The sequence below is a fragment of the Pteropus medius genome, unplaced genomic scaffold (genome assembly GCF_902729225.1).
Source record: "Pteropus medius unplaced genomic scaffold, Ma_sr-lr_union100, whole genome shotgun sequence".
Classification (NCBI taxonomy): Eukaryota; Metazoa; Chordata; class Mammalia; order Chiroptera; family Pteropodidae; genus Pteropus; species Pteropus medius.
Genome location: NW_024344374.1, coordinates 4,908,552 through 4,934,031, shown reverse-complemented (window position 1 = coordinate 4,934,031; position 25,480 = coordinate 4,908,552). Strand labels below are relative to the sequence as shown.

The 25,480-nt window shown below is 42.4% G+C and overlaps 1 protein-coding gene and 1 long non-coding RNA gene across 8 annotated transcripts in view; both read right to left on the bottom strand.

Annotated features, from left to right (window-relative positions):
* Positions 1-25,480, bottom strand: part of PALM2AKAP2 (PALM2 and AKAP2 fusion) — a 301,504-nt gene that overhangs the window by 40,444 nt on the left and 235,580 nt on the right. The window lies entirely within an intron of this gene.
* Positions 18,258-23,649, bottom strand: LOC120608737 (uncharacterized). Its single transcript, XR_005654510.1, has 2 exons — positions 19,107-23,649; positions 18,258-19,039 (listed from the first exon to the last, which is right to left on the bottom strand). It is a non-coding gene; the product is annotated as an uncharacterized LOC120608737 (long non-coding RNA).

The following is a 25,480-nucleotide window of genomic DNA, read 5'->3' as shown; positions in this document are numbered from 1 at the left end:
AACAATCTCAAGTAAAATGAGGTGAAATGAGGTGGAAAAATCACATACCCAGAGTGGCATTGCTCTGCCTGAGAATGATGACCCAGGGCAGGGCCTTCTGCGAAGAATTATCTCCAAGCCAAGAGATAAGAGTGGTACCCAGGACCCACTACATAATCACTCCTGCAGATCCACACATATGAGGAGGTTTGTAAAACAAAACAAACAAACAAAAAAGAGGTGACTGTATGTAGTCTTAAAGTACTATTACCGAGGTAGTAGGCATGTTCCGATTGGAGCCTGAGATGCTATGGTTCACCATACGCATGCACACTGTTATGGGTCGAACTGTCTCCCCATGCCCCCACCCCAACTTCATATGTTTAAGTCCTAATACATACGACCTTGAAATGTGACTTTATTTGGAGGTAGGGTCTCAAGCAATTAAGTTAAGTGGTCACCAGTGTTGGCCCTAATCTAGTAAGCCTAGTGTCCTTGTAAAAAGAGGAGATTTAGACAGAGACACTCCTAGAAACGAGACAACGTGAAGATGCAGAGAGGGAAGATACAGCCATCTACACACCAAGGAGAGGGTGTATAGCAGAAACACCTACAGCCCTCAGAGCAGAAACACCTACAGCCCTCAGAGAGAACCAACTCTGCTGACACCTGCTTTTTGCACTTCGAGTTTCCAAACTACAAGACAATAAATTTCTGTTGTTTAAGCAAGGTGGCTTTAGGCTGCAGAAGCAGAAACCAAGTTGCCCCACGTTAAGACGGCAGTGAGGACCTCGCAGGAACGAGCAGAGAGGAATCCAGCAGCACACGCCTTGCTGCTGTTCGTTCTCCCACTTTCCCTCCCCCTGGGCACAGACTCTGAGCTTGGGGTGATTTTTCTGAGTTAATGAAAATAAATTTGTACTGCCAGTGTAGTTCTCCTGGCGCTGTAACCTGATCTTCTGTTTAGTCTCTGAGGGTGCCTTGCACTGGGGGATGTGAAGCCGCTTTTGACGCATGGTCCTGGCTGACTGGGAAGCCACGTGTAATTTGTGAGGCCCAGGGGCTGGGGTCTGGAGGCCATCAGTGTTTTTGTGACCATCGCTCAGCAAATATCTATGGCACACTCACTGGGTGCCAGGTTGTGTTACACATCCCTACATACCTTCTCTATTTACTCCTCCCACCAACAGCAAGGTGGGGGTTCTCATCCATTCCACAGAGGGGCGGACCCCAGCCTATGGAGCCAAGCCCTCCTCAGGGTCAGGAACAGAGCGCTCTGGCTAGAATCCACAGATCCCACCCACAGGGCAGAACTCTGCCCCTGGGAGCCACACTGGGCAGTTCAGGAAGGAGCAGACTCAGGAAGTGTGCTGCGTTAATCCAAAGAATCAAAAAGGAAAGATTAAAAAGCAAACAAATGCAAGGCAGCAACAGACTGACTTTGAAACCATGTGACAGCTGCTGTGTGACTTTGGGAAAACCATGTTTCTTTCCTGGGTGTCAGTTTTCTGGTCTGCAAAACGAGAGAACCACACCGAGCGAACCTCCCCAAATTCACTTCCTTTCTGCTCCTGATCTGTAATTCTGTGACGTCAGCATGAACCTCGAGTAAAGGTGAAGCACTGGGTAGCTCTGAGTGTGGTAATGATGAGGGCAGAGCTGAGAGGAAGCCAGCCAGGAAATGGGGGCGGCAATGGCAGCCTTTGAAACCACACGATAGTTCTGCCAAGAGAGATTTCCAGGGTTCCGAGAAGGGACTGGGCTCTGTCTTAGACGTTCCCCTTATCAGAATTTTATCTCTTTAGTTGAAGGAGTTTTTTCTGCTAAATATGCAACCATCCCATTTTTGTACTTTCGTGTGATAGAATGTTCCAGAATGGATTTGTTGAGATCAGCAGGAACTAGGGGGAAGCAGGCAATGTGGAGAAGCTGGCTTCAAAAATTGGTAAGACCGAGCCTGCTGCCTGGAACTGCAAAGTGGGGGAGGACGGGGGGAGGCACTGGGAAGGCTCCTTCCGCACGTTTTCTGGGACATAGGGAACCTTTGTAGCTTTTCAAATTGCTCCGAGGCCCAATTTGGAGCACACACTGAAGGAGGCTCGGGTCTAGGAACCTCCAGATGCCCTTTCTAAGTGGCTAGAGCCGTGGCCTCCTCCTCAGACAGTCCTTTCCCCCCTTTTCCTTTTAGTTAGGACCTTCCTCCATGCCTCATCTCCAAAAGACTTCACTTCTCAGCATGGAGCCAAGCCTTTCAAGCAATTTGCACTTAGATGTGAATTTGATGAGAACATTTACAATTTAAAATAGGAGTTTGTTTACCCAAAGGAATCCCTAATGGGGTAAAGTGTGGGGAAACTAAGACCTACCCAGCCCTGATTTGTTGAGGGAAGACGGACAGAACAGCATCTTTCCCTAAGAAAGGCTTTTAAGAAATCTAGACTCACAGCAAGTGCCGGGTGTTCAGATGTTCAGGACCCTGACAGACAGCTAAGAGCGGGGGCTGGGAAGATCATACACGGGTATACGGAACCACCCAGTCGTGTCAGCACTGGCCTTGATCTCCATTTGGCTTGTAAGAAATATTATTCCATAGAAAAAGAAATAGTTCACCAACTTCCGAGCTCTTACCCTTCCCACTGCACCCTGCCATCTCCCTGCGTACTCTCTGACTGTCTCCAACAATGCTCAAAAAAGGGCTTTGGGAGGGAACAGAATCTGGAATGCCAGTGTATGGAATGCTTCGTTCCAGAACCAGAAGAAACTAGTGGTGACCTTGTGGGAAAGGTCACCCCACATGCATCCCGTTATGAGTCTCTCCGTTGAGGATCTTAGACTCAAAAGGTCCCTCTGTTCAACACTACACTCATCTTCTGCAGAAATACTGGTGCCATCAACGGTGCATCATGGGAGGGCAAAGCTTTAGAGGAAATGCATTATAATCATGGACAGATATGTGACACAAAAATATATATAAATTATTCTTAGACATACAGAAAGATTCTCAATACCACTCACAAAAAAAAAGAGCAAAATTAAATTATGAAATAAGTTTTCCACCCATGAAATTATTTATCAGTATGAGAAGAAACAGGTACTTTCATCTAACCCCACGGAGTTGCATGGCAATCTGGCATCCGTATCCAACTTTGAAACAGCCAATGTCTTTGGCCCACTAATTCTACCTCCAAGAATGTATGCTCAGATATCTCAGCTATATAGTGGTGTGTGCATAAAATGACCTGTATCCAAGACTCTCCGAAGCCACGTTGCTTGCAATAATAAAAGGCTACAAATAACCTAAATTAATAGGAGACTATTCATAAAATGAAATATTATGCAACCTTTAAGAGAACAGTGCCGCTTCCAGCTCTGTGAGAACCGTATGGAACAGTCTCAAAGATCTACTGTTAAGTGACAAGTGGTCAATTTTATACATGGTATATAGTTTATATACTATGCTACTTTTGTCATTAAAAAGTGAATGTAGATATATATGTACATGTATTTATATGCATAGATTATCCCTATCCATAAAATGAGAAATGGATACAATGATTTCCTCTGGAAAAAGGGGGTGGGGTGGCGGCATGGGACTGGACATCAGAGGTATAGTAAGCTTCTTTTCACTGTGGAGGAAGTCGTGCTTTCCTGTTGTAATACATCATACTCTTAAGAGCAGACTCTCATTCTACACAATTGTATGATAATATAATCTTTTTCAAAGATATGTAATTGACTTGCTGTTATATATAGATATTTTCCTTCCACGAGTTATCTATTCCCAGAAAAGTTGTGAAGCACTCTGTGAGTACTCCAATTTCCCTTTGGGAGGCAAATGTCATAGAATTTCGTGGGCTATGTCATAGACAGGCTATGTCATAGGAGAACCCCACTGAAAAGTTTACCAAGGTGGGGTCAGTCAAGTAGAGAACAAAAATTGGAGGCTGTCTTTATCTCCTATTCTAAACAGTGGTCGCTTTTTGTTCCATTCAACTTAAATGTACAGATAAGTTCATCTTGGAACCTTCCCGTCCACCTAGACAGACAGGTACACACTCTCACACACACACACACACACACACAACACACACACACACACGCACACACAAATAGGAGAGTCAGTAAATTTAAATCAATTTGAATCTGGTGAATATTTCAAAGCTTTGAGTAAAGTTTTAAAAATAATATTTTGGTTTGCTAAACTAGTAAGCAAAACCACCATGTCTTTTATTAACGTTTAAAGAGGATGCTGAGGGGTTAGGGGATGGACAGTAACTCTGCAATGAGGCAATCCCAAACCCTGGACCCAATGCCAATTCTGCCACGGGATCCTGCCCCTTCTGTCACCCAGTTCCCAGCCCTCTGGTTGGGCCTGAGGGTCTGAGGTCAGCAAGAGGACCTAGCATGGCACTGAATCCTGTCCCCCACCTAGTTCTTCCCTGCTCAAAGGCAAGAGGTGTTAACAGCAAGCCTTCACATCCCGAGAGGAAATCCACACAATCAAGAGGTGCTTTTGAAATGAGATACTTGGTGGGCACCAAGAAAACTCAGTCAAAGGATCTAACACTAACCAATAGGAAAAAGGGTTGATCCTATTGAATCAGCAACAGATGGGTTGCAAGGGAAGTTCTGGAAGGCTCTAGGTTTAGATTGCCATCCACAAAACAGGTCTCTTCATCACGGATATCAGTGTCACTATGAACTGCTGCTCACTCTAGAAACCCATGAATGGCTTTGCTTAAGTTTCTTCAAAAGCACAAAGCCATATGTGAGGCCAGACTGCAGCAAACAGACCTCTGATCCCATTCATTCTGACACATTCTGGCAGAAAGAGAGAACTCCAGGAAAGTCCAGATGGTCAACCTGAGAGTCCTGCTCTACCAGGAGTACGTGGTGATTCTGGATCAGGACATGTGCTGAGGACACTGCCTGATGAAGAGCAGCAGGGTGTGGAGGGCAGCCAAGGAGCAGTGAAGGCTCAAGCCAGGCCCACTCCAATTTTCTGACTCTCACTTCATTCAGCAAAGTGATGCCACTGAAAACATGGGATTCTGGGCCTGGTACCAGAAGTGTGTTCGTGGTTTAAGAGAAGCTTGACTTTGACACTGAGGACTTGACTCTGGTTCTGTTCCACCCTTGTACTTTAGCCAGAACCAGGGGAGCACATGGAATCACCCCTCTCCTGCCCAGTGCTCTCCCAATCCTGCCCTGAGCCAGCTCTGCTGGACCACATTCTGGGAGAAGTTTGGGCAGCCCAGCTCAGGGGCAGCTGAGGGCCAGTCACCTGCTTCCGTCTACTGCTTTTTTGTTGTTCTGAATGCCAGGGAGGAACCTCTGTGGGAGAAGGAAAGCATAGAATTTCTCTATCCACTAAGGGGATGCATGATAAGCACAAGCCAATAGGATGGGGTGCAGGGGGAATCGTGGGGAGGTATTTGGATTCATGCAAAGAAATGTGCTCTCTCCCCTTGCTTAAAACCAACAAAACTGGACCACTACCTCGTATCTCATTTATGAAGGAGTCCCAGGAGCAGAGCACTGTGGTTGAGAGCCAACAAGTTATACTGATTATGGAAACAGGATAAGAGCTAAGCCTGAGAACCTTGCAATAAGAAAAGAGGTTGCCATTTGCTTGCACAGCCTCCGCTTCATCCTGTTTACCTTCCAGAGGCCTCCTTTGATCTAGTGACCAACTGCTGCTAACTCTTTTGCTTCCATGGTTTTTAGACCCTTGTTTTATTCACCACCTATTTGTGTATGGTAAGGTGATCCAGTGGGAAGAACAGGAGTCTAGAGAAAAGGTCAGGGTTTGAATTCACCGGTGTCACAAACAGACTGTGTGATGCTTGTGTGAGGGACTTTCTCCTCTCTGATAAGCTCAGGTTCCTCATCTGTTAAATAGGTATAATTACTGAAGTAGGGCAAACAGTGTCCTCTCCAAAATCCATGTCGACTTAGAACCTCAGAATGTGGCCTTATTTGGAAATAGGGTCTTTGCAAATATAGTTAGTTAAGATGAGGTCATGCTGGATTGGGGTGGGCCCTTAATCCAATGACTGGTGTCTTTATGAGAGAAAAAGACACACAGAGACATAGACAGAGGAGAACTCCATGTGAAGACACAGACAGAAACTGGAATGACCCATCTACAAGTCAAGGAGCACCAAGGACTGTTGGTGGCCACCAGAAGCTAGAAGAAAGGCATGAAATGGATTCTCCCCCAGAGCTGCCAGGAAGAACCAACCCTGCCATCCCTGGTTTCCAATTTCTGGCCTCCTAAATTGGGAGAAAATACTTTTCTATTGGTTTAAGACACTAAGTTTGTGGCACTTTGTTACAGCAGCAGTAAGAAACACATCTACCTTCCAAGGCTGTTACGAAGGTTCCCTAAGAGACAGCATGTGAAAGCGGTTGGCCTCATGACTGAGACATGATAAGCCCTCACATAAGCAGGTCACTCTTGCTTTCTCCTCTGGCGGCAGGCCAACAACAGGATTTTTCAGGCCTTTCAGAGGCAAGTGGCCCCATGGTATTTCTGCTTTTTAACTCTTGTGAACAAAACAAGAAGAGTAAAGAAATATTTGTGGAATAAAGGTATGTACAGGCAGCAATGGCTGCAGTCATGATGGAAACTGTTGCCCACAAAAGCCAGTTTGCAAAGACCAAAGTTGTGAAGTCCTGGAGTTGGCCATGAACATGCACCTTGTCAAACTGGAGAAGGGACAGAGGGGCCCTCAGACCTTGAAGGCGTTGGCTGAGGTCAATGATTGAGTGATCATAACCTTATATCAAGCATTTATGATATGCCGGGCATTAAGCTAAGTGATTTTAACGCACAATCATATTTATTTCTCAAAATCAGCCTATGAAGCCAGTGCTCCTGATCATATGGCTCAGTTTTAAGTGACTTGCCTCAAGGTACCTAGCAGGGGTGAACCAATGCCGTCTATGGCAGGGTCTTTAAACACCATCTTGCCTCTTGTAGATGCAGAAGTAGAAGTTGAAACAATTGGGACTAAAGATTTATCAGATGAGAAAGATCAGCGCCAAAGTTCTTTGCCTACTTCACCAAATAACCTAAATGGATCCTAGGACTCTTCCCAGGTGCTTTCTGGTTCAGTTATGTGCCAGTTTTCTCTAAGGGAAATAGAAAGGATATGCATGACAATGTTCACAATTATTAATTGAACGTGACAATGTGTAGGCATTTCACTATGCCCTCTATGTACATTACTACCTCAAAAGTCAAGATAGCAACATCTTGAAGTAGGGTATCATCTCTATTTTGTATATGAAGACATGGAGGCTCAGAGCTTAAGTTATTTGCCCAAGGACACAAAGCATATAAGTGATAGAGTTGAGATCTCCGCTCTGGCTTGTCCAGCTCTCCAAAGTCTACTCTAAAGAAGCAAATCTTGACATCTTTTTTGCTTTTCCAAGACACATGATGTGCCACAGCTTACTGAATCCAAGAATTCACTTTGAGCTCTTAGCTGTATCTTAACAAGCTGTGTCTGCCATCTGCCCCCACTTCAGATGTTTGGAGTTCTCTAAATGTTCTAGGTGAGTGACTTTCTCTTCAGCTGAGTGGTTGAAATTCTCTAGATAATGTCTGGTCACTTACAAGAATGTCTGTCTCGTACACAGTTTCAACCACAATAGCAAGGATATGACAGCAGTCGGTCCACTCCGGACATGGACCCCTCCCCAAACAAGCAAGGCAGAAGGTGGGGATCCAAGAACAGGAAATAACAGGGACCGGGTGTAGGGGTGGGGGGTTTCAAAGCCAGAGGAACACAACCCACAAACATCTCAAACTGGGAGAGATGGTAGAAGGCTGCTGGAACCGAAAGGTCGACTAGAGCCAAGACGTTGCATTGTTGTATTCTAAAACAATTAATCCCCCTTTTTTTCCCCTTAAGTTTTTTTGTGAGCACATCTTATACAAAATGAAAAATATAACCGCAAGCCATGCTCCTTGCAGCATTGATGACTTCATGCTGAACCTCGGAATTGGTACAGAGGTTAAAACTCCTGTATCTCCTCTTATTGAGACATTTGGCCACTGGGGGCTAGAGATGGGAGAGATCGCAAGGCTTTACAGGCAAAGAGTGGGTCATAATGAGGGGTTTCTCAATCCCCTACTAAGTCAATGTCACTGTGCAATGCTGAAATACATGTTCGCATGTTTCCCTTTCAGTAAAGTGGTTGAGCCTCTTACGAAAAACACTCTTTAAAATCACTTCTTCACTTCACTTTCCAATTTATGTCTAAAAAATTATAAATTAAGCCTATTAACTTCAAAGTTGGGATATGAACACAAACCAATAACCGAAGAGAATACAGGATGTTTAAAACACAGAGCCCAATTAGATTCAAATACCCAGCTTGCCTTAAGCCTGGATTGCATCATGCGCAATATTTAAGAATTCAGGGACATAAGTATACCACAGTAACCACTTCTGGGACCAGAGGTCCCTGGGGTAAAGAAAGTCATGTGTGATGTAGGAAGATGCCCCCGGTCTGTGATCTGAACTGAACCCCAGCTACCCCAAAGGATACTCCAGATCAGGGGGGTCCACTGTGGCTTGCTCTGGGTCTTCCCTCCCCAACCAAAGCTCAGCTCAGACATTTCCTGAGGGCCTGTAACTCGCCGAGCCTTGCCTAGGGCAGGAACCAAAAGAAGCCTAAGATGGTACATGACAACTAGGCCCTCAATAAATGTCGCTTGAACTATTTTTTTTAAAAAAGAATCTCCTGACTCTAGAATTAAGGGCCTGCCACCCTTTCCAGACTTACTTTCTAAGGCTGTCCCCTCGCTGACCCCTCTGCCTTGGCGTGCCTCCTCTCTCTCAGTAGGCTTTCCTAGAAGGCCCAGGCCAAACCTGCCTCCCTCACCTCCATTCTAAAGAACACTCCAGCAGAATGAACTGCTCTATCACCACCTCCTCGAGCGGATCCACCCAATCATGGTTGGGGATCCCTGAGGGCACGGTTGGCATTTCCACATATATCGAAATGAAAAGCTACTGGAGAACTTACTTGTCTGTCACTGTCCGTGAGGACTATCATCACTGCCCTCCTTCCCAGGGGCCGAGGACATCACCAAGAGGCTTCCGTGCTCCCCAGAGGGCTTTAATTACCTCAGCCTGAAACATGACCTCTCAACCTCCAAGGTTTCTGAAGTTTTAATAACAGGCCACCCGTTGCTGAAAATTTCCCTCTAAATTACCAGCTGCATCCAAAAACGCTTAATAGTATTGAAACGTTTTAGTGTTTGAACCTCGTGAAAGATAAACTCCACACTAAAATTTCCTCCTGGCGTTACAAACTCTGAAATCTGTCCATGCTTTAACTCTCAAAAAAAAAAAAAAAAAAAAAGAAGAGCACAATTTTGGTGCATAGTTTTAATATAGTTTTTTTAAAACTGTGATAGACTACATAGAACATAAAAGTTGCCATTTTTACCATTTTAAGTGTAAAATACAGTGGCCATTCGTTACACTCACAATGTTGTGCAATCACCACCACTATCTATTTCTAAAATTTTTCATCATCCTAAAGAGAAACTTTGTACCCATTAAGAAATATGGGGCAAAAATTTTGAAACATTCTATGAGGCCAATGAAGTATGAAACAGAATCTAGGTAGATGGGTTACATCTTTGTAGCAAACCTACCTAGGGGGGAAATAGACTAGAAGAAAATAATATAATTATTGATTGTCTTCAGGTAGTGGGAAAACTATCCTAATTTACTTTCTAAATTTTTGGCAATTAATTTTTTTATATCCTGTTTTTGGTCTCAAAAGCATACTAGAAAACTAAAAGCATATTGGAAAACAATATGAAATAGCTTGATTTATGAAATTCATATATTCCTGGAAAATTGTATGTAAATTAACCCTAGAGTTTGTCAGTTTTTGAAAGTATCTAAAAGTCAAAGAAACCAACCAAAAAAACACTTATTTTCACTTGCTAATCTCAAGCACCCAATTAGATTTACCACATCTGCAGTGTGCTTCAATTCACAAATTTGCTAATATTAAGTTATCATAAAAATAAATGGTTCTGCTTATTTTTTGTTAAAAAAAAAAACACAAAACCTAGCAATTTAATAATACTAGGACTGATTCTTGAAGGAATTAAAAATGTAACTTGTTTGGAAAGGAAACTGGTCTTTTCTACCCCAGCCTCAAGTGATCTAAAATCCAATTACTAGAGTGACTTTAAAAACAAACCAAATAACTAGAATACTTCTGGACTTTTGTCACCCTCTGCCTAGGTAGTGATAAAACCTTTGCATAAGACTGCATCCCAGATAAATAATGTCATCAGTGGTTAACAACATGAAGATAATCCCTTCTTTGAAAAGCCTGTTTTCAGCTTAACCTTCCAGTTGGGTTAATTGATGACTGATCTTCCATTAGGAGTGCCTTGCACATCAAAGCATTGTTTGGGAACACAGCAAAGTGGACTGGAGGGAGGGAGGCTCTTTACTCCTCAGGGCTAATCGCTGGAATTGAATATTTCCTAATGGAGATAGCAGCTTTCAGTTTAATAAACAAGCCATTTGTTTGAGAACTAAATGGCTGTCCAATTTCTGGACTGTTGATGGATGCCTATGTGCACCCACGCTTGTGCACACACACAAAGCAACACAGGCCTCTGTCCTCCACGCCTGTCAAACCCACTCCTGGCTAGCGTGCTGTGCTTCCCTTCCCTGGCCTCCTATCCTGCTGCACCTGGGATCAGCACAGCAGCCCCCAGCGCACCTGGCATCCCAGAAGTGCACTGGGTCAGAGCAAGCACTGAGCACCCATTACCTCTCTCTGGGCAGTACCTCTCCTCTGGGTAGTACCGTTCCTTCAGCGCACACCCACCAAGGGAGCCTTCTCTTCTCGCCACCTTCAAGAAAACACTGCAGCCTTGCACATGCCCCCAGCAATAATGCCAAGAGGAGTCTCGAGGTGCTTTGCAGTATGATCCTTCCCCTTTAGGCCAGCACCTCACTTCACACTCCTGTAGCTCACCTTCTGGGGTTACAGTCTTCTTTCTGCCAGTCACCTCTGAACCCAGCTCTCGGGACTTCTCTGATCTCCTTCGTGTTCAATTCTCTCAGACTTTAGTCATAAATTCTTATAGTCTGGAGGTGGGAGCTGGGACCCTGCTGAGACCAGTGTAGTTCCACCTGGGGTCTCCACCTCAGAAAAAACTAACCTGATAGACCCAAGGGTTTCCTCTTCAAATAAAAAATGAAACCATGTTTGCCAAAGAAGCACTCATATCGATGTAAAAATATGCAGATGTAACCACTTGGTAATTTCTAAAACGACTAAGGCTGTGGTCAACCTGGACCACAATGCTTTATGAAGCAGAGGTTCTTACAGCGTTATACCAAAAAGCTTTGGAATGAAAAGCACGTAGACTATTAGGCATAATTAACTAGCTGAGGGGGGCTGCAAGTCTAAAAGGATTACTTGTAATAAAGTTAGTTCCTCTTGGAACTGATAAATGTTATGTCCAACCCATTTGTTAAAAATGATGTGAGACCAATGACCCTATAATAATGAGCAGTGAAATACAGTGGTACTTAAGTCTCATTAACTCTGCTGGTCAGCGCCATTGATCAATATCATATGATGAATAAGGCCAAATATCAGGGCTTTTAAATTAGTTGTAGCCATCAATTGGATATTATTAAAAACTCCTAATTATTTCAATGACATATGCAAAATATGTGCACGTGTGGCTAAGTAACCAGAGTCCTTTAAAACAACTACCATGTAATATGAACGACAAAATCTTCTCTGAAACTGTAGAAAAACAAGGGGCTTCCAGCAAGTGCACTGAAGTTAATTTAGTTTTTTTCAATTCAATTACCAAGTAGGCTCTACGAAGCAACCAAATTTCAAGTAGCAGTAATATAAACATTTAGATGCTATAATGGAACCACTAGCATAGACTATAGCTGTTGCATAGGAGCTAAAATGCAAGCGTTTACATCACAAATTCATTCTACGTGTCCTTTACTGGTATATTTAACCCAAGGGCTTTAATGCAAGTCAATCTTAAAAGAAGATACATACCTATTTAAGCTTCTGATTTGTTAACCTTGAAGGTAAAACTCTTCAGCAAAGCACATTAAAAGGTAAAGAGAGCCCAGCCTGAATTAACAGCTTAGCGTTGCTCTTTCCGCCATCTTTATTTCTCCTCCTGTAAAATGCGGATGCTGTGTGCAATGACACAGTATATTATCTGAGACATATTACTAACCTGAGCAAATTTATCAATCTCTCAACTAATATCTCAATTTGGTGGGTTGAGTTCTAGAGAAAAAGGGTCGAGATAGTCTCAGGACACATACAGAACACCTGCTACCATTTGGCACTTCTGAAGCACGAGGAAGATAGAATCAATACTTGGACGATTTCAACAGCAGCCTTATTGAGAAAGCTTGGATCTACCATCATTATGTTTCAGAGATAAATACACAAGGAAGCATAATTCCAGGTTTGAAACATTCTAACCAGGTGCAAAAATCTCAAGTGAGTCCAAGTTTTAAGCATATTACAACTGAGCAGAGGAATCGGGTTTAGAAACTGGTTTCATTCCACATCTGTGAGCTTTGGCAGCTCTCGATCTTGATTCTGCCTTCTTGGAATTCCTAAGCTGGGTCCTTTCTGCTCATCCCAAATATTCAAGTCTAAGGCGTTTCCAGGCCATTGGAGCTGATAAACCAAGGCTTTCCATCAGCTATACAAAGCATCCTTCAGAACTTGATAAGATGTGGCCTCAGAGGTATTGGTGCTTATTTTTCAAGTCACTGGAACACAAGCAGATTAATCTTTAACTTTTTTTTTTTTTAAGCATGAGTGTTTACTAAAAACACAGAGATTAGAGATTGAAGAACTGCACCAAGAGCAGCTTCAAGTTAAGGGTTGATTTGTATTCTGGGAGGAATCTTAAACATTCCTAAATCTGGACCTGTTTCAACTTAAATCTCAATTTGTTTGGGTCTAAACAACTGAAACCCAAACAAAAATCTGGACAGAATTCAATTTGACACTGAACTCTACTCAAGATAATATGACAATTTGCCCCTCCCTCCCCCAAAAAGCAGAATTTCTGTAAGTTTCCTAGCCTGCATTTATATTTAGATTATAGACAAGGAGGCAAGAGTAGAACTGTGTGTCCAAATGACAAATAATAGTCATTGGGGGAAATTCAATAGATTTCACTATTCTTAGAGGGAGACCCTTGCATCGTCCTACAAGATGATGTGACTGCAAACCTTTAGATGTTGGGGGGATCATAATACAGGCCAAGAAGGAACAGGAGGAGGGCAAATGGATCCCAGTTCATGTGGCCAAAAGAGAAAGCTGAGCAAAAAAGAAAAGTACTAAAAATTTTAAATAGATAGATAGATAGATAGATAGATCGATCGATCTTTTGCCAGAAGTCAAAGAATTTCTCTCTATTCAAAGGGGCTTTAGGACCAAGGGCCCAGCTCTCTGTAAACCCAGAGGTCTTGGTTTCAGTGTCTCTACTGAGAGGATCAAATCTCTGATAATAAAAATAAACCCATTAGGGCAACTTATGCATGCCGTGAGGACTCATATGGGGACATTCTCTCGCAAGATAAAAATTCAAGAAAAAGTAAAAACATCAGCCAGAAGGGAAAAACTGCAAAGAAAATTCTCAGCAGAAGTCATACTCCAGGTCTAATTCCTAAGAAGAATTTGCATAAGATGAAGATCAATCAAATCTTTCTCAAAAGCTGATTCTTTTAAATTCCCTCCCTCTCCACTTAAAGAGCTGTTCATTGGCTATTTACACTAAGAATGGCCTAAAAGTCTGGAAACTTAACTTGAGAGGCAACAAGCTCTCTTTTTCAATTTAACATCACAGCTAAGAAACGTGAGTTGTTCACCTGCTTAACGTCTCCCTTGCTGCAACTTAAGCACAGACTATGCAGTCACTATGAACAGGAAATCTGAATACTGTGCTGGGCTTTATTTCATTCATTCATTCACCCTTGCAAGTGGATACCTGCTGTGTTCCAGGCACTGTGCTGGGCACAGTGGGGAGAACCAGGCATGAAGCTGCCCTCTGGAAAATTATTTTAAGAGGAAAACAAGATCTTTCCAATCACAAATAAATGTCAAGTTGCGTCCATGATAAGTGCTTTGAAGGAAAGGCAGCTAGTGAATCGACAACCTCTAATAGGGGAATTTGATAGTCAGGGAGATCAGGGGAGGCTTCCCAGAGGAGGTGACAACTGAGCAGCCCATCTGAAAGGTGAGGAGTTAAGCCACGAAGAGGACAGAAGTCTATTCCAGGCTGATGTGGAAGGCCCTGAGGCAGGAATGGGAGAAGCTTACAAGAAATGTACTTAACAAGAAAGGGCAATAGTTTCAGTGGCTGGTAAAGGGTGGCAGAATATGCCACCCCAAAATATGCCACTTTCACATACGAATTATTCTGAGCTGAAGACAACAGAAAATAAGCAGACATAAGAAAAGCAGGACATAAATTTGTAAAGTTGCCCCCTCTCCTCTCTACCAGGAAGGACAGAAGTTAATCATTGGAGACCCTAGTCACTCTAGACCCTTGTCAGCCCAGAGATGGCATTAGAGGAATCGACATAACAAACCTTGCTAAAACTAGCTCTTCTCAACCACTAGTTTCCCCATATATTTGCCTTCCCACAATTTGCTGCTCCTAGAAACTCAAAGTCTTTTTTCCTTTTGTTTTGTCATGTCTCTACAAAATTATCCTTCTCTGCTAAGATGCAATAGAAGCTCAAGTTCTAATCATCCTTTTGAGTTACTCATCACCAAGTACTCCTCGACCATACACACGTTAATAAATTCATGTTTGTATTTTCTCTTCTTTTTTTTCTTATAGTTGGATCTTTTTTTTATTAGTTTCAAGTATACGGTACCTTGGTTAGACATTTATACAGTTTATAAAACGATCCCCCTAATTGCTCTTCCTCTCCTCTGGTTTTCCGCCCAGCCAATATATAAACGCTAACTGCATTCCCTATGTCCTTCTCCTGAGACCAACGAACCTAACTAAGATAGGGAGAGGAAAAAGATTTCTCTTTTCCTCCTCTACACTGGTGTATGGAGTAAGGGGCTCATGGAGGAAAAGGTGCCTGGAGAGATAGCTGTGGCCAGAATACACAGGATTTGGGTCTTAACTGTAAATGCCACTGAAAAGATTAACGTGTGGAGGAGGGGAACGGCATACCTTTGGCTTAGCCAGTCTTGGTTTTCTGTCCTGATAATGGCCTGCTGGTCTGGCCAACCCCTAACAAAGCCAGGAATCTGGTCAGGGAACAGAATCCTGGCAGTGCGCATGCTGCCCTGGGCCTCCTAGAGGACCTCAGGGTTATAATTCTGTGGTCCCTTAAAAACAGTGAATTTAAAGCCAGACCTGAAATAATTTATTTACTTTTTTGAATGGCTGATCATTTTTTTCTTAATCTTTCTAAAACCAGCTCTGGAGATTACACAAACAAAAAAACCACTAAGCACTTTGTAAATATGGACAGCAAATTTACTCTCTGCTTGATAATGTTTATATTCTAATATTTAATACATAATTGCAAATCCTTTCTAACGGTCCAGTAAATATGGTCTGGGAGACAGGAATAGGACCGATTCCTTTAGGTACTCTTCTGCTTATACAGATAGTCCAATTTTTAGGTGGCATTAGATTAGCAGCTGAGATATGAAGCCAATAGCACACTGCAGAGGTAGAAAGAGTGTGGGATTCGGCATCGAACAAAACCGGCTTAGGATCCTGGTCCTGCCACATGCTTGCTGTAGGATAAGTGGCTGGACCTCTCTAAACCTCGGTTTTCTTATCTGAAAATAAGATGAGGGTATGGTCCTTGGCATGTTACTGTGTGCAGAGAGACCACATAACATGCACAGAGGGTGCCCAGCACACAGGGACTGTCATGGTGGTGGGAGTGGGGAGGTCGCCTGGAAAAGACAGTGGGCCAGCAATCCCCCTGGGCTGCCTCCTAATGGTGATACATTACATCCAAAAGGAAAGGGAACTATAAAAAGGCAAACATTTCACACAGTGGATTTCCCAGATTAACCTCTGCCCAGAGAGCCCCTTTATTCTCATTTTAAAAGCATGCAAACAGCTGCGAGGATGGTTTCAGCAGGCCCACAGAAGTCAGCAGTTCCTCCCTCTGGGGAGACCAGTTGGAATGACAGCAACAGCTGCCCCAGGATTTCAAGGGGAGAAAGGCAGCAGCGGGATCACATCCGAAAGCACCTGTGTGAAAGGGTGCAGTTGCCTTTGTCTACCTTGTCCTGGTCCGCCCCTTGATAGGCACCTACATAGTTTCCTACCCTCTATTTGTCTTGCAGGCAGATCCAGAAAGTGACCATGAGAGAGGATCAGCTTCCAGCAAATGTTCTAGAGACAGTGAGAGGAACAGGGAACTCGGTTTCTGGACAAACAACCTTGGCATCAAGGCGCCGAGCGTGCCCTGATTTTTAACATAGTTTGATCCCTTATTTGACAGAAAAGCACAAGAGGGGACGACATCCACTAGAAAGCCACATAGTCACACTATGGGCCTCAGGTACATGATGGAGGCTTATTAGCTCCCAAAAGCTTCAACTTCTGTGAAATGTTCTCCATCTCTATTCTCGTTTCTTCTATTCTGGATTGCTGGAAAAGGTCTGATGGAACATCACGTGTACATCAGAAGGCATTATGACCTGGCTCCTGGGAACGTGCTCCAGGCACTCACCTGGCCAGCAGCCCTCCTTGGCTCGCTCTGGCAGAGACCTTTAGCCTCATGGTAAATCCTCAGAGCAGAGTCTTCAAATTAGCTGGAAAAATCCATTCTTTTTGGATTTTTTTTCTCTTGGCTGAGAGGGCTTGGGTCAGCCCATGTTCTTGTCATGTGTCCACTCTAAGACAACCACGGGACTCTTAAAGTTTTTCAGAAAGTTAGTCTTTTAGAATAACTATTCGGAAAGGTTCCTTGACAAAATCTTAAGAACCCCCCTTTTGCAAGAGTGCCCTTGTAGACTTCAAGACACCAGGAGTGATTTCGGGTACCTACATATTAGAAGCCAGGTGACATGGTTACCTGGCCTTCTTTGACGCAAGTAGCTTCATATCTGAGACAAGTAAAATGAAGCCATCCATTTCCAATGTCCTTTCTCAGCACCTCCTCCCCCAGCCTGTGTGTGTAAACAGAGGTCTTTGGGGAAAATCACTCTGTTATCTGAACCAAAACCTGAGCCCACGTAACAATAAATTCTGCAGAGTCTTATGATAAGCTGCCTCAGTTCCCTCTACGTGACCGAGAGGAGACTAGGTCTATGGACAAATGCTGGAATCAGTAGACGATTATCAGCTTCCTTCTCGATGGGCAGGCGGCTGCTGCACAGCCTTCTTGCCACGGTCTCACCTTTCCAGAACAGCAGCAATGCAACGTCCACCTCTCTTTAGGTACAACGCTACCCACACTGCCCTTTCAAACCTCGGCCTGCATCAAAGTCGACCGCCTAACCCTTGGTAGGTCAGACTGACAAAAGGCCTGAGGTCGTCTGATGAAGGGAATCCATCACCTAGTTCTTAGTGCCTCCCCTTTCTTGAAAAAGTGCTTAGGTCAGAAAAATAAGTGTGTGAATTGAGAATGAGTCTCTTCTTAACATTCTCTCCCCGCTTCACCGCTTTCCAAGCTCAATTATTATATGTCCCAGATGCTACAGTCCTAGAAAAAGAGAAGGGGGAAGGCAAAAGGTGTTTACAACTGTTCTTTCCTGCTCACAAGAAATGGAACTCCGTTAAAAATGCTCTCCAACGCCAGAGTGCAAAATTGCTATGATTATTACCAGCCAGATCAGAGCGGTTTTAGGATTTTGATAGGTAGCTGTAAGTTACTCTCTTATTTCACCATTTTTTCACTTTTCAGATCTTGTCTTCTTGGGACTCCAGAACTGATTCATGCAAAGTAAATGAGATTTCGTAATAGACTTTGCTACAATTCCACCCCCTGGGGGCAAACTTATTCATTAAATGTCGGGTGAGGTAATGCTGCCATCTGCTAGGAAAGGCCTGCACTGTCTGGGCTACTGAAGGAAGAAGTGTTTCGAGGTCATCTCAGGAAATGGATGGGCTGAAAGCTTGCACCTCCTTAGGTTTCCTTCCTAGAGAGAATTGCTCAGGACACTCAGAAAAACATCTCATTCATAGCTGCCTGGAAACTTGATTTTTTTTTTTTTTTTTTTACATAGTAATTTCACTAGTTCAGGGAAAGCAGTTTTCCCTTATCCTGAATACCAGATGTCAGTAGAAGGAAGAAATCCCAGAACAAAGCATATGGCAAAGAAAGCAGGAGGCTGATGGGAAATGAAGCCTGCAGGAAGACTCTGGATCTGAAATGGTTTCTATTATTCTATAAAAATGGATTCTGCAGAGGGGGAAAAAACCACCATTTTATTTCTTAAGCACTCCTCTCTTCGTATGTATTCCTGATCTTCAGACTCAGAAAATCTCAAGGATGAGTAAGATTTTCTTCAGTATGGGGCCAAAATTTGTTATTAGTTTTGGTAGTGGTTGTGAGTGGGGGTGGGTTTTTTTTTTTTTTGGAAGCTCTCTAATTCTTAACTGTCAACAATTGAGGAATTGAAAATAATAGCTCAACTGAAAAACCTAACTGAAAAAATATTCATTCTATATCTAGAGCTGAGCTAGAGAGAATGCTACCTATTTTTCATACTGTATCTATATAGGCATTTATAATATATTTGTCTAAAGTCCTGGGAAACTTGGAGGTGTGTGGCAGGTGAGGGGATCTATTGGACGTAGCTGGTGAAGGTAGAATGCTAAGGTTTTAGGTCATAGCATTATTCTTTCTCAACTTAAGGTCTGGCTCAATGCCAGGACAGAAACTGACTTCAGCTTCCACTCTGAATTGCAATCTTCATTTTACTTCTGACAGTTTACAAACAGCTTCGCTTGTGTGACAAGGGACCATCTCTGCTACTCACCCGCCTTGAGCAAGTCACTTACCTGCTCGGTTTAAAAAGGCAGTGCCAGGCATATAATAAGTACTCAATTACCTGAGCAAGTCACTTACCTGCTCGGTTTAAAAAGGCAGTGCCAGGCATATAATAAGTACTCAATTATTTTTCCTTTCATAACAGCTTAATTGAGACGTAATTCACATATCATAAAAAGCACTTTTTTAAAGTGTACAAATCAGTGGTTTTTATTATGTTCACAGACTTGTACAACCATCACCACGACTAAGCTTTTGATGAATGAATGAATCAGAAGTTTTAGGTAACATGGCTTTCGGTACCAGGCTGTATTCTGTAAACTTTTATGAAATAATTCATATAATCCTCTTATAAACCTACAAAATTGGTACTATTATAATCCTCATTTTACGGAAGAGTCAACTGAGATGTGGACCAAGGTCGTCCAGCTGCAGAAACAGCATTCTTAACTAGTTTGAAAATTCTATGATTCTATTAAGAGTCTGACATAGTGGAGTTCCTTATTTATCATACCATTCAAGCTATGAATAAAATTAGAATAGCAATAGCCTTTCTTTTCATGTTTGTGACAAGTTTGCTACCCTGGATCCCGGAATGTCTCTTTTCCAGGGAGTGGCAGGAAGACTACTAAACTGTATACCCTTTCATTCAAGACTATCTCTGACTTATTTTGGGGTTCTCCAGCACCAGACACTTAGCAGAATCTCAATAAATGACTGACTGGTAGGTAAAGAACATTGCCTGCCATGCACCGTTTATGGACCACATAGAAGTCCCATTGAGGTCGGCCAGAGGGAAGAGCCAGGTGCCTGTGGTGGGTTACACACCAGATCCAAATCACATTAGCCATCAACAACTGGTGCCAGAGGACCTTGGAGCTGAAACTGGCATTAAAGCTGTAGTTTTGTTTTTTGGAGCAGTAAGGATGAATCAGTCCAGATAAACCAAGGAGGAACATGTCACCCTCTGGGTAGCATGAAACTACCCAGCCTGCTCCACGTTAACTGGAAATCAGATTTGAGCATGTGCCTTCAGACAGTACAGGCTTATGGATTTGGGGGGCTTGTGTGAATAGTTGTACATTTAAGCAGGTGGGGGAAAGGGGGATAGGTAGAATTCTAGTTCAACACCATGCCTAGCCCCAGACCCACCAGAGGACAAGAAGCGGCCTGCCCAAGGTGATCCTACTGCAGGAGCTTAGTTCTGCTTCCATCTAAGTCTCTTAACAGCCATCACTTTTCCATTGCTATGGCCAAATGTTGTGATTCATTCTAGAAACAAAAGTAAAAGTCCTGATGCCAGTCAATGGCATAAAATGGGGAGAGGGGTAATGGAAAGAAAGAATTACAGTAATATATTTTCGTACTAAAAAAAAAAAATCTTTCCTTTCTCCCACTTGCTTTGCATATATAGCTCCCTAAGAACAAAAAAGCTATTCTCCTGCTTGACAGCAGGCCATGTGTGATCTGCTTTCATAGCTCAGGGTCCAAATGAAATCCCAGGGTTAAAAGGAAACTCAGTTGGAAGGCCGGGGTGGCTGAAGGAGGGGCTGGCTCCTTTGTTTCTAAGGCATGCCACCAACCCAAACACAAGCATCTCAAGTTAAAAGCAGGCCTGCCTCCCTGGACACTCTGCAAAGGAACTCACAGCTAGCAAGACTGTGCGAAGCAAAACTGCCCGTGTCTCCTTGGTCTGCAGTATTTATTAACTAAATGGGTTTCCATCCTGCTGTATTCAGGATGACCCACTTAGGCAGTGACCCCATTTGCATGGTTTTGAAAGAAGTCTCCATGAGGAGTTTGAGGTTTCCTGGCATAGCAGCCCCTTGCTCTAGGCAAAAGTCCCAGGGACCGAGGAAGCTCTGCTTTACACCCATGCTTGGCAAGCAAAGAAAACAGTCCAGCAACCAGAATATTCAACATTCACTATTTCCACGCTCAGAATTGTTGTTGGCAGATTTCTTTTTCCTTTCTCATCAAATTTCGCCCATCTAGATACCCTACATACGCGGTAGGAAAAAGTGTAATGGTCAAAAGTGAAGGTAAACATTAGCAAAAATCTTTACCAGAAGCAGCTAAAGGATGTGGCCAGGTCACCCACTTCAGCATGAAAGATGTAAGACATCTTCCATGGATAGTAACCTGGGTACATATCCAAAAGAACTGAAAGCAAGGCCCAAGCAGCTATTTGTACATTAGTGTTCATAGCAGCACTGCTCAGAATAGCCAAAAGGTAGAAAGAAACCCAAATGTCCATTTATGGATCAATGGATAAACAAAATGTGGTGCACACACAGAGAGAGGAATATTATTCAGCCATGAAAAGTTATTAAATTATGATACATGTTACAATATGGATGAACTTTGAAAACCTTACACTATGTGAAAAAACAAATGAAAAAGGACATAAGAGGACAAATATTGTATAATTCTATTTGGCATGGTAAAAAGTTCTGACATTAGATAGTGGTGATGCTTGAGTAACATTATGAGTGTACTGAATTTCTACTTAAAATAGTTAAAACGATAAATTTTTATTATGTATATATTTTACCATAATAAAAAAAATAGACAGTAAGCCTCTCAGAGGCTGAGATCCTGTCTTAGCCATCTTTGTATCTCCAGCACCTGATACATTCTAGCTCAGAAGAGTAACTTCACAAAAGCCTGCCTAACTGACCACTTACACGGTAGTCATTGTAAAGTTAATGCTTTTATCAGGTTACAATGTACCTTGCACCAGGCATCCAAACCCCCTTAGAGTTATCATTCTAAGAACTCACAAAAAGATCTCATCTGCAGAAGTAAAAATTCACCCAGTTTTATTTCTCCAGAAAAGTTTCATATAGATTTTATTTCTCTTGCTACAGGGGCTGAACATTGGCACAAGCCAGGTCATGAACAGAAACATTAAAATGGTCCAGATACATACCTGTTTGGCATGAGAACATAGAGACCATGAGTCTTCAAAGTCTCTATTATTTTAAGAGAATACACAGATTTAGAAAGGGTCTCTGAAGCAAGTTTTTCTAAATCTGTGAAAATCAATTCAATCTGAACAGCTTATCCATCCCTAAAACCATTCATGGCCAGAGGACATATTACCCTAATAACATACTGTGGTTTTTTGTTGTTGTTTTTTTTTTTATGTACTTGCTAACACTTCCCTTGTTTGCCCCAAAGCTCTTTTCTGTAGAAGAGTGAGAACATGAAGGCATGGTAAGACAAAGCCTTATGTTTAAGGCTACATAGCGAAAGATGAGTAGGGCCTCTGGGTACCTCATTCTTAGAAATGACCAATTTTTTTTAATGTGTGCTCAGGTAACTAAACTAGAAAATATTTCATCTTATCTATCCAATCATCTTTAGATTACTCTTTCCTGAGGACCTAACCTGTGCCAGACATTTTGGATCAGAGATGCAACGATGCAGATTACTTACAGGGACCTCAGCCTCCTTGAGAACATAAGACTCAAAATAAACATCTAACAATGTGGCAAGTGCAACAGTAACCAGTGTTCTCAACTCCGGCACTAGTGACATTTTGGCTCAGATATTCTTTGTTGGGGGTTGTCCTGTGCATTGTAGGATATTTAGCAGCATCTTTGGCCTCTCCGCCCGCTAGATTCTAGTAGTCCTCACTTGTCAAGATAATTACAGATGTTTCCCACCATTGCCAAATGCCCCCTTGGGGACAAAATAGCCACCCGTTGAGAATTACTGGTAAAGACACACATAAGATATCATGAAGACACAGAAGAAAGATTCTTAAGCCAGAAAAGAGAATCTGCCATTAAACTGAGTCTTTAAAGGGTAAGTATGAGTAAGCCAAAGAGGGATCCCAGGCAGAAGAGAGCACAGCTAGTGATAACACAGGGTACTGTAACATGCCTAGTAAAGGCTTCAAACTACAAACAGGCTGGTGATGGTCATGACAAAATACAAAACAGCAATAGGCGGAGACAAGGCTGGGGAGCTAGGCAGGAGCCAGGTCACAAATACCATGTTTTGGAATCTAGACTTTATTCTGCAGGCAATCACTCTTCACATGATTAGACCAATCATGCCAGCCTTTAACCTTCATAAATTCTCATCTAATGATCCTAATAGTATTTCCAGCCAAAGACAATATTTCTGCTCTCCTCGGCAATGCTAATGAGCGCTGAATTTTCAGTTGATTGCCAATTTCTATTATCTTTTCTTTTTTTGTCCTGACTTTTTCTAAGATACCAGGTTTTCTACTCATTGAGAAGCACAAGAACCAGTTTTCCTCACGTGCCATCCACCTAATTTAGCAGAGTCCCACCATCACTCAAGTTTCCACTATTCTCCTCCAAAACAATTACAACTCACATCCAAGTAAATGATTGTCACCTCACAAGCCTGATAATGATAATAATAATATTAATAACCAATCCTGAAAACTTGTCTGGAAGATTAGCCTAGAGTAGATAGTTAAGAAAAATGAACACTAGCCTGAATGTCCCAGCTATAGAAAACATGTGTTATCTTGATCTCCTTTAATCTCTTCTGCCACTATCTCCTTCTGCCCTGTGAAGGAGCTGACGACACTCCTTCAGCTCCTCTGAGAGTGAGCATGGGACCCAAGCACGGACTATCAGAACACTGCACCCCTCTCCTCTCCCTCCCCCCAACCCCCGCCACCTCAGGGCCAGGAAGGGTAAGAGAGCCAATTAGAGCCAATGAGACCCCAGTCTGAGACTTTGGTTGGAATTGCATGGAATTGAGAAAATGGGATGGATAAAAGCCTGGAGCTGCTGTCAGTCATCTTGATACCACCAAAAAAAGGGGGTCGGGGGGAGGGCCTACCAAGAATAGAGTCAGAACAAAGGAAAACACAGCTGAACGGAGAAAGAGGGACACTGATGATGTCATTTTAACCCCTTCTCCTGTGCCTGAAGCCTATCCATATACCTTTCAGTGATTTGAGCCATTAAATTTTGCTTCATAAGCCAGCTTGAGTTACGAAGCTGGCAGGACTTCCCTTAAAACCACACAGAGCTAAATTTACATAAAAATATAAACCTAAATTGCAAAAATTAACTTTTTTCATTTTTAGTATATTACTTTTACCAACTACAGTATATATTATAATTTTTTTCAGTTATTTTTTATAAGTCGTATAATACATTATGTCATTTTAATCCACTAATTAAAATATGAAGAAATAATCACATAGTGCAATTTTCTCATTTATAACTCTTTGAGGAAAAAAATCAAGAAATTAGACCTTGCTTCTAACATCTCACTCTATTTATGCATGGAAAGTGTCAGACACTGCTGTGTTATTTGTTACAAAATGGTTTGGCTCCATGTGCAAAAGTAAGAGTAAACTCCATACCCAAATGTGACAGAGAAATCTGAAACAAAATACGTTTGGGATAATCTAACCATTCTGTATCTTGACTGTGGTAACGGATCCTCAACTGTATGCCTTTATCCAAACTCATAAAGAGTGAGTTTTACTGTACATAAACAGTGAATAAATCTTAAGCATGGATTTAAAAAAATCACCGCCCCCCCCCAACCCACACACACCATATGGGATTAGAAAAAGCAACAAACATTATCTCATTACAAATCAGAACACACAAATCTGAAAGGGTTCTGAAAATGAAGTCACTTCTCTTGAGTTAAGATTTTTTTTTAACAATTTCTATTGACCATGGACAATACTTGATCTTTGTGAACTTGAAAAAGTTCAAGTGTGCAGCTCCACACTTCCTTTTCTACTTCACTACCATTAAAGTGCGATAGACAGAATTGTACACTATCTCCCTCCACTCTTTTTGACTTGGACTAATAAAAGTTCATGAAGACAAAACCTGCCCCCAGGCCCCTGCAGAGTACAGAATGCCTGGCCAGAAGTGGGTATGAAAGGGGGTTCATACAATAGATTCAAATCCTAAGAAGAATATTCTGCAGCTTTACCCCCATGCTTACCTACCGGGCCAACGTGTTCAAGGTCAGGGGCAAATAATTTGGCCAGATTTTAAAGCAAGACATGTATATACTTTTCATGTATTCCACAGTTTATAAGCTGTATGCCAAGTTTCCCAGCAATGCATCTAAAATCATTACTACCTGGTTTAGAAATGATTATAGCATTAAATCATCAGACAAAAATCCCAAAGAACATTCCTACTTCAGCTTCGTCTCCCTGAGAAGAAAGTGCTATCCATATAAATTGAAGGTCCTACGGTATTTCAGTAATTACTAGGGAGAGAGAAATAATTTACAACAAAATTGGAACTTGAAACAAAATAACATTTTATAGCCTTAGAGCTATTCTGCTTTAGCTTTCTTAAAGAAAAGTTGGCTATGGAAGTACACCATTAGCTTTTTAGAATTCCCAGAGCCTGAAATGTCAGGGGTGTGCCTTTTCTTTTTGGGCGACACAAATGCCTCAAGTTCATAAAGGTTAATTTCCC